At 38.3% G+C, this 10,108-nt stretch overlaps 1 long non-coding RNA gene across 1 annotated transcript; it reads left to right on the top strand.

Moving 5' to 3' along the window:
• Nucleotides 1-1,261: 1,261 nt before the first annotated feature.
• On the top strand, nt 1,262-1,758 carry LOC126354005 (uncharacterized). The gene is made up of 3 exons (XR_007565254.1): nt 1,262-1,309; nt 1,442-1,522; nt 1,632-1,758. It is a non-coding gene; the product is annotated as an uncharacterized LOC126354005 (long non-coding RNA).
• The last annotated feature ends 8,350 nt before the right edge of the window (nt 1,759-10,108 follow it).

The following is a 10,108-nucleotide window of genomic DNA, read 5'->3' as shown; positions in this document are numbered from 1 at the left end:
ATAAACAAAGTACACCCAAAAATAAAATTCACCATAGAAACAGAACATGACAAAAGGCTAAACTTCCTTGACCTCACAATATACAGACACAACAACCAACACCAATTCTCCATATTCAGGAAAGCGACCACCACTAGCACAACCATTCACAAAGACTCTAATCATCCGATTACACACAAACTAGCCAGCTTCCAATATATGCTACACAGACTAAACAAAACCCCACTCACTGATAACAACTACAAGAATGAATTGCAGACAATCAGACAAATAGCAGTGGAGAATGGATATGACACAAACACTATAGATAAACTAAACCACAAAATTAAAGCAAAACTAAAAAGGACACCCAACATACAAAGTCAAAAACAAAAGCCTCAACCTATAAACACACATGAAAAGGAAACACCCACAATGACAAACAGATGGTTCACTCTCACCTATAACAACAAAACAGTACACAGAATAGGCAACATACTCAAAAAACAAGGGATAAAAATAGCCTACAGGACAGACAACTCAACACAGAAAAAACTAAGGACAACCAACACAAGCACAGACAAACACAACACATCTGGTATTTACCAATTAACATGCCAGGATTGCAAAGCAGTTTATATAGGACAGACTACCAGAAACTTCAATACCAGATATACAGAACACAAAAGAGCATTAAAAAGTAACAGCTGTCATTCCACATTTGCCTAACACCTCATGGACAACAAACATAGCCTAACAAACATCAACACGGATTTGAAAATTTTCAAATGCAGCAACAGCCCCTCACAAAAAATGATAATCGAAGAAAATTACCAGATACAAAAAGCCATAGTAGAAGTCAAACAAATAATAAATGAATACACAGCTCTCTGCAATGGCACTCTGTTCTCTGCCCTCAAAGAATTAACAGACAAAACCAACCTATAGAGATCTTAACCCCCCTCCCCCACCCACCAGAAAAAAAAGATCCTGAAACCTAAAATCTCTCTCTCCCTCCCTTTCTCTCTCCCTCTCTTTCTCTCTCTGTCTCCCCCTTTTACATACACACACACACACACACACACACACACAAACACACACTAAAAAAAAAAGTAAAAATATCTCAGTCACCTCTGAAAGGTTCAAAACAGCCGCCAGGAACACCTTCAACTGTTCCACTGTCAGCCATCTTGTTTTTACACCTCCAGCTGTTCCACTGCCAGCCATGTTTTGTTTTTATAGCTGATAAACAGTGAAACAGTGAGTGGCAGTGACAGTGGCAGTGGCAACTCAATTATCAGTGTTTGACAGTGATGAAGACGAAAAAAGAGTAAGTGAAACACCATGTAAATAGACACTCACACACACACACACACACACATAGAATTAAATAATTTCAGGCATAATAATAACATAGTTCTTCAAATCGTAATTTTGGCTTAAACAATTTATCTACTTTAAGGTATAAGTGGTTGCAGATGACAAACTGTCGGTCATTGTAGAAACACAAGACGTCAGAAAAACCACACCATGTGGTAAAAAGGTATGGATTTTCATAATTTATGTGTTTTTTCAAATATCTATAATTACGTTTTTAAAACTAATAACTACATGTATACAAAACAACAATGAACGTTCTTTATCTTTAACAGAAGGAAAATAAAAGCCCACTGAGGATGCTGCAACTGCAGTGAAACATGTCTGGGTTAAAAAACAAAACTGTGTTTTGCTAAAGGCGGACCCTATCCAAAAACATATATATTGTTAAAGCAAACACGGAAAAAAGAGCTTCAATACCAAGATGATTAGGAGAATCAAAAGATGCTTGCCTGGAATATTATAGAAACACTCATTTCACTTTATAGCAGTCCATTATTAGCAGTAAGTAAAGCAGATGGGATCGTGCGTCTCGTACTTGACGCTGGAAACATAAACAAAATTATTGTACCCGTAGTGGCAAATACTGTATTACGGTCTAGTCAAAACTGTCAACATATCTCATGAAGAACGGCATGTCCAAATACAAACAAAATCAAAGAGTTATACCACCACCACGGTCTGAAAAGATTTATCCAGTAAAGGCACATGTTTCGCATTTTGGAAAACTTGTCTGTAGACTAGTTTGTATACTTATTTTGTCATATACTTAAGTGTGTATTTTAACCTTTTTTATCTTATACTGTTTCGTGTTGTCTCAGATTGACAAGCAAATGTTATTTGTACTGTGTAAAAAGATTTCTTGCCTATGCCATGTTGACAAAGTGTGCCTCATCAGCAGAAAGCTGAAAATTTTTAAGATGAAGTGTCATGATGAAGGAATTTATTCATGTCTTGAAAATTAATCTAGATATAAGTCTGTTACAAATCAAACAATTTTAAACAAATATGGGACTAACGAGAGAAACCCAGTACATGTCAAACACTGCCAATTCTTTCAACGTACAAAAATGAGCAGCAATGCACCATATAAAACCAAAGACTTCTGTAAAATACATATTCCATATAAGAGTATGTTTACATGAGAGTGCAAAGTATGTACAGAATTTCGTGGCTGGCTTTAGAAGCTAGCAAGCGAATGTTACGTTTAGGACAGAAAATGTAATGCTTGTTTTCCATTTTTGTGATTTATATTAGAAATAAGATGTCACTCTATTTTTATTTGTATATTTATTGCATTTTTCTCATACGTGTATATATGTCATGGTATCTATAAAGGGATGAGCCGTGCATTATTTACGTGAAGGATGATCCCTTACCATGACCGTTTGTGTCTTTGCTGACTCTTTGTCACTTAATTTTCCGTCTTGTAAAGTTAGGAGCCTTGTGTCACCTAATAGGCGTATCTATACAAATTGGGTCCGAAACGTTTACTCTCGAACTACTCAAATGTATGAGATGGTGCGACAAGAAAAGGTATCTGACCATCGAATCATACACAGGAGAAAATTAATATGTGAAAACCAGAGCAAAACAAAAAAAGTAAATAAATAAATAAAAATAAATAAAATAGAATTGTAAGATCTGTAAATTGTAAAATTGTAAATATCAAAGTTTCACAACACGAAGTAATGCAAGGACGAGACAAATTCTCTGTAGACAATTCTGTAAGTGAAATTGCACAGACTATAAAGCCGAGAAAAACGCACTTCGGAATACAGTACCGACTGTCAAATACAGTTAAATGTGAGGCTCTGCTACGGAAGTTTAACAAGCGAGGCTAGAGTAAACGACTGTACTCACCTTCGCCAAGCTGCGACGCGAAGAGATAAATGACGAAACAGTAAACACAGCATCCTGGTATCGATAGGATACTAGAGGACAAAAAACACCTGTACGTATGCAAACTTAGCGCTTGCATAAACGTTTGCCAACCAATTCGGCCGCTGCCCACCCTGACGAGTGCTACGAGTACGTGTTTTAAATTCAACACTGTTATCGTGAGCGAGTGACTAAAAAAAACGCATAACAAGACACTCGTGCGCGCACTGTAAATGTTGGGTTAGAGCAATGTATGAACAGTAAAAAAGCGAACTCCTACGGCCATGAACAAACTTTGATTTGTGCTACGTGGTCTATCCAGCTACCGACATATTCCTTAGCGACTTTAGAAAAATAAACAATACAAGTTTACGCAAACTTCTAAATAATGATTCATAAAATAAATTTACGCAGAAAAATAGTCAGTCATCAATTACAATGTGTATTACTCAACGTTTTGCAACAACTATCAAACAACTGACTCTGCTATTTGATATTTTCCATAAACAATCTCGCATACTGGTGAATGAGTTAGCGACCTGCAGCTCGTTTCTGGGAAAGTCCGCTGCGCGAGTCAGATTCCACAGAGAACTGAGAGCTGAGCCAGTCAGGTGCTGGCGAGGTACAGACGTAAACATTCAAGAGGAAGGCAGCGTGGCGCCTCCCGCGCGTTAAAGACACGCCCACACCCTGGGTTGTGGAGCGACGAAACACAAAGACAAACGTTTGAATCTCCATCTTCCAACAGAACAACGATCCTACATAGCATTATATAAATTCATTTCGTCGAAACTCTACACCTATAACCGCCGAACATCAAGACAACAATGAAACTTAGTAGTGCCATCTACCAGCAGGACAACGAGTCTACATAGCATTGTATAAATTCATTTCAGCAGTTACAAACAAAATAACTTCATGCCATCGTGGGAGCGAAAGAAGCATTACATGGACAGATCTACGTAATTTCATGTCGCAAGAACTACTGAAACCACAGAAATGAGCACTTAGATATTTATGTACTGTAAATAACTTAAAATCTAAGTATCTTACGTAAATAGATTTTGTGAAAGGTAATTATTTTTTCATAAATAATATTTTAGCGATACAGTGACAGTCAGCCTGTGGCTGTTTGCTATCGATTGCAATACTTTTTTCTTTTGTTTTAAAAGTAAGTGAAGAGCGTTCCTGCTCGGACCTCTCTCGTCTGTTAGCTTTCACGCCTATAGTACACACGATAGCTGCGTTCCATGGGTATCTTTGATTAATCTTTGTTTTGTGTAGACAAATGCGGTGTAAGATCCATTTGCAATTAAACTGATGTAAATTAGTTAAATCTCATGGGTTCCCATTTTAACAGTTGTATTAATAGGCACATGATAAGTTTTAATGCTTTATTTTTACAGCCAAATACTATACGAGCTTAGCGGATTGTGGCGTGCATACGTGATGGCAGAATGCAGTTGATATTCTGCCATTTGTTCATTTACAACTAGGTACAGCGCCGTGAGATTAATTGCTGATTATCAAGAAGCGTTTTGCAAACTTGAAAGCAAGTGCGGAACCTTCAATGATCTGGCCACAGTCTCGAAGCTATGATTACATTTCGCCCGTATATAACAGACACCAGCCCCGCAAAACTGATGGTGGTATTTTTAATTTTTTTATCGCAGTTTTATAGAAGTCAATTTGACCACTAACAAGGATGCATCAACCATCAACAATGGCCGTCTACTGCTGTTAGTTTTAATGATTTTCTTTCCACTGATTAATTTCAGTATATATTCAAAGTCAAACTATGAGATATTTAATAATCTTGCCAGAGTACAATGGTCAGGTTGTTATTTCCAGATGAATGTGTACAGTCACTGTATGGTCACTTTTATTCATAAAGAATTAGATTAACCATTAAATTTGTTCTGTAAAGGTGAAAGAAATCGGCTGTGAAGGCACTTTGGTTACAGGAGCTGCCGGAGCGCGGTGAGGAGGGTGACGACGCGTGAGTGTCTGTTTTGGACGGACGTGCAAGGTGGTGCCTCGGATGGCGGAGGCGATGTCAGACTAGTAATGTTGAGCCAAATACTGCAATTTGTGGACATCGTTTGACGAAAGCACCAGCGCCATGCCAGAGCCAGAGAACGTATACATTTCCAATAGAGCTGCGTTAACACGTAGATCAATGAAATTCTCAAGTGTGTGAATATTTGTATCTAAGGTAATTCACGTATCAAGAATCATTATAACAGTATTAGCACCCTGCTCCTAGTCTATAAAGTGAAACAGTACTGCGTGACAAAATCAACTAACCCACTAGGCAAAAATGCTCAAGTTTTCAACACTTTCTCTATTACAATTTATAAAGTAAGTTTTATTTGGTAATCCTTCGTCATTTATTTAATTTCATGTTGCAAAATATGATGTGTTACGGCAATGAGATTGTTAACGCGTGTACTCACATTTTTTCTTTTCATTGATGTGTCGCTGTTACGGCGTTGCCAAAGTTATTAATACGGTAGAACTATCAGCACTGAGTGTTTGTTGGATAAAGTTAATAATCAAGTTGAATGATATTCCCGCAATTGCTAAATTACTGTCATGATTTTGGCCTTAACTACAAAACACTTTAATGCCAATTGTAGATGGTTTCTAGCTGGATGTATTTTGGAACAATTTTGTTCGTCCTGCAACTTTTGTTGAACGTAACACATTCAGGTGTCTTCATACGTTGGTCTTTCCACCTTGAAGTAAAAGGACTTCCTCAAATGCCAGGCTAGACCAGTTGTTGACAATCTTTTCATATTTTTGGACCATTATTATGTAATAATATTATAATGATTATTCCGCCATTTGACTGTACGATTTTGTGTTACTTTATTTTATATTATACCTGATAATAACTTAATGTCGAATCTGTGAGAGAAATATGAAATAACGAAATCGTACAGTGAAATGGCGGAAATATCATTTAAACAGTTTTACATGACTTTGGCCAAAAATATTTTTTTTATTAGTCTTCTGTTTGGTTTGACGCGGCCAGCCACGAATTCCTCTCTTGTGCTGACCTCTTCATCCAAGAGTAGCATTTGCAACCTACATCCTCAGTTATTTGCTGGATGTATTCCAATCTTTGTCTTCCTCTACAGTTCTTACCCTCTACAGCTATCTCTGGTAGCATGTAAGTCATTCCCTCACGTCTTTACATATGTCCCATCATGCTGTCCCTTCTCCTTATCAGTGTTTTCCACTTATTCGCCGGCCGCGGTGGTCTCGTGGTTCTAGGCGCGCAGTCCGGTACCGTGCGACTGCTACTTTCGCAGGTACGAATCCTGCCTCGGGCATGGATGTGTGTGATGTCCTCAGGTTAGTTAGGTTTAAATAGTTCTAAGTTCTAGGGGACTAATGACCACAGCAGTTGAGTCCCATAGTGCTCAGAGCCATTTGAACCAACCACATATTCCTTTCCTCTCCGATTCCGCGCAGAACCTCCTCATTCCTTACCTTATCAGTCCACCTAATTTTCAACATTAGTCTGTAGTACCACATCTCAGATGCTTCGATTCTCCTGTGTTCCGGTTTTCCCCCAATCCATGTTAAACTACCTTACAACGATGTACTCCAGATGTATAATCAGGGAAATTTGTTTCTCAAACAAAGGTCAGTATTTGATATTAGTAGACTTCTCTTGGCAGACATGCCCTTTTTGCCATTGCTAGTCTGCTTTTGATGTCCTCCTTGCTGCGTCCCTCATTACTTGTTTTACTGCCTAGGTAGCACAATCCCTTAACTTCATCTACTTCGTGACCCTCAATCCTGATGTTAAGTTTCTTGCTGTCCTCATTTCTGCTACTTCTCCTTACCTTTGTCGTTCCTCAATTTATTCTCGATGCATACTGTGTACCTATTAGACTGTTCATTCCGTTGAGCAGATCATGTACTTCTTCACTTTCACTCAGGATAGCAATGTCATAAGCGAATCGTATGATTGATACCCTTTCACCTTGAATTTAAATTACAATCCTGAACCTTTCTTTTATTTCCATCATTGCTTCTTTGATGTACAGCTTGAACAGTACGGGCGAAAGGCTACATTCTGGTATCACACCCTTTTTAATACGAGCACTTCGTTCTTGATCGTCCACTCTTATTATTCCCTCTTGGATGTTGTACATACTGTATATGACACGTCTCTCCTTATAGCTTACGCCTACTTTTTTTTCAGAATTTCGAACATGTTGCACCATTTTAAATCGTCGAACCATTTTCCAGGTCGACAAATCCTATGAACGTGTTTTGTTTTTTCTTTAGTCTTGCTTTCATTATTAACCGCCACGTCAGAATTGCCTCTCTCGTACCTTTACCTTTCCTAAAGCCAAACCGATAGTTATCTAGCGCATCCTCAATTTCTTTTCCAATTGTCCTGTATATTATACTTGTAAGCGACATGGATGCATGACCTGTTAAGCTGATTGTGCGATAATTCTCGCACTTGTCAGCTCTTGCCGTCTTCGGAACTGTGTGAACGATGCTTTTCCGAAAGTCAGATGGTATGTCACCAGAGTCCTATATTCACACAAGAACGTGAATCGTCGTTTTGTTGCAGCTTCCCGTAATGATTTTAGATATTCAGATGGAATGTTATCTATCCCGTCTGTCTTATTTGATCTTAAATCCTCCAAAGCACTTTTAAATTCTGATTCTAATATTGGAACCTCTATCTCTTCTAAATCGACTCGTGTTTCTTCTTCTATCACACCAGACAAGTTTTCCCCGTCATAGAGGTTATCAGCTCTCTCCTCTGTATATAACAGTGGAATTCCTGTTCTACTCTTAATGTTACCACCCTTACTTTTAATATCACCGAAGGTTGTCTTGACTTTCCTGTGCGCTGAGTCTGTCCTTTCGACAGTCATTCCTTTTTCTATGTCTTCACATTTTTCCTGCAGCCATTTCGTCTTAGCTTCCCTATACTTCCTATTTATTTCATTTTCAGTGACTTGTATTACTGTATTCTTGAGTTTCCCAGAACGTTTTTGTACTTCCTCCTTTCGTCGATCAGTTGAAGTATTTCTTCTGTTACCCGTGGTATCTTCGCAGTTACCTTCTTTGTACCTATGTTTTCCTACCTGACTTCCATGATAGCCCTCTTTAAGAGATGTCCATTCCTCTTCAACTGTACTGAGCTATTCCTTATTGCTGTATCTATAGCCTTAGAGAACTTTAACTGTATCTTGTCATTCCTTAGTACTTCAGTATCCCACTTTTTTGTGTATTGATTCTTCCTGACTAATGTCTTAAACTTCAGCCTACTCTTCGTCACTGCTACTTTGTAATCTGAGTCTACATCTGCTCCTGGGTACGTCTTACAATCCAGTATCTGATTTCGGAATCTCTGTCTGATCATGACGTAATCTAACTGAAATCTCCCCATAACACCTGGCCTTTTCAAAGCGTACCTCCTCCTCTTGTGATTCTTGAACAGAGTATTCGCTATTACTAATTGAAACTTGTTAGAGAACTCACTTAGTCTTTCTATTCTCTCATTCCTTGTTCCAAGCCCATATTCTACCGTAACCTTTTCTTCTACTCCTTCCCCAAAAATATGAAATGAGTAATAGAATTTAAAGTGTGCTATGAGGTATATAGTACGGAAGTAACATAGTTCAAGCTATGCTATCCAAATATTTCTATTCATTTCTCTTTACTAAATAGATAGTGATGCATAAACGTCTAAATTCATTAGAAATTCAGTAGTTTCAGCATTACAAAATTTAAAAAAATATTAAAGTTTGAAAGTGAGCTGTTCATCGTTTACCCTATTTCAGGTCAGTACGGTTCTTAACAAGTGAAAAAATCAATTAGTCCAGAACAGCGTGTGTTGTTACTGGCTGGACATCATTTTTATGTCATGTAATTTTAAATCGTACGCAAAAAAGTTTTCCTACATTCCATTTCAATTCACTGTTTTCTGCTGTTGTGCATGTGGTGGTGCTAAAAAAGCCGCATTCATTGCATCAGACAAAATACAGTCACGGTAATTTCCAATTAAAATAGAAACATTTGGCAATACGAAGCTGGGTCAGTTATTGCGTGTCAAAGGCCCGTAGGAACGTTGCCAAACGCTGGCGCTCCGACCGTGTAGTACAATGAACAATAACATTCTTTGGCATCACTTGTGTCCAGAGGGCGGCCGCATATTCATATCATCCCCCTTATACTGTTTTGCTCTGTGATGCATATTATTTGTGTTGTAGACAACGTAAAAACGCCCTCATCACAGTTACCTACAGAGTACTAAGTAAGTCGTATTTTATATGTGCTTAAACGTTATGAGATTTACAAAGCGCACGAAAATTTTAGAGATTCATTGTAGACATCAAAACATTAAAAACGTTAATATGAACACAGGTCTGAAAATCGTTCGTTGTGGACGTATCAACGGGTTCATTATTCGTGGCAAAATATTCATGCACTTACAGAACACAGTTACATGTAAGGAAGGATTTGTTATTCCGAGCAAAACAATTATGTATTTAACAAACTCCTTTACATCTGGAGAAGTTGCTCAAAGCGACTCCCTCTTCCTTTCATGCATCCCCCAAGTCTGCGTACTACACTCCTGGAAATTGAAATAAGAACACTGTGAATTCATTGTCCCAGGAAGGGGAAACTTTATTGACACATTCCTGGGGTCAGATACATCACATGATCACACTGACAGAACCACAGGCACATAGACACAAGCAACAGAGCATGTACAATGTCGGCACTAGTACAGTGTATATCCACCTTTCGCAGCAATGCAGGCTGCTATTCTCCCATGGAGACGATCGTAGAGATGCTGGATGTAGTCCTGTGGAACGGCTTGCCATGC

The sequence above is a fragment of the Schistocerca gregaria genome, chromosome 3, assembly GCF_023897955.1.
Source record: "Schistocerca gregaria isolate iqSchGreg1 chromosome 3, iqSchGreg1.2, whole genome shotgun sequence".
NCBI classification, from domain to species: Eukaryota; Metazoa; Arthropoda; class Insecta; order Orthoptera; family Acrididae; genus Schistocerca; species Schistocerca gregaria.
This window is presented reverse-complemented; position numbering and strand designations above follow the sequence as displayed.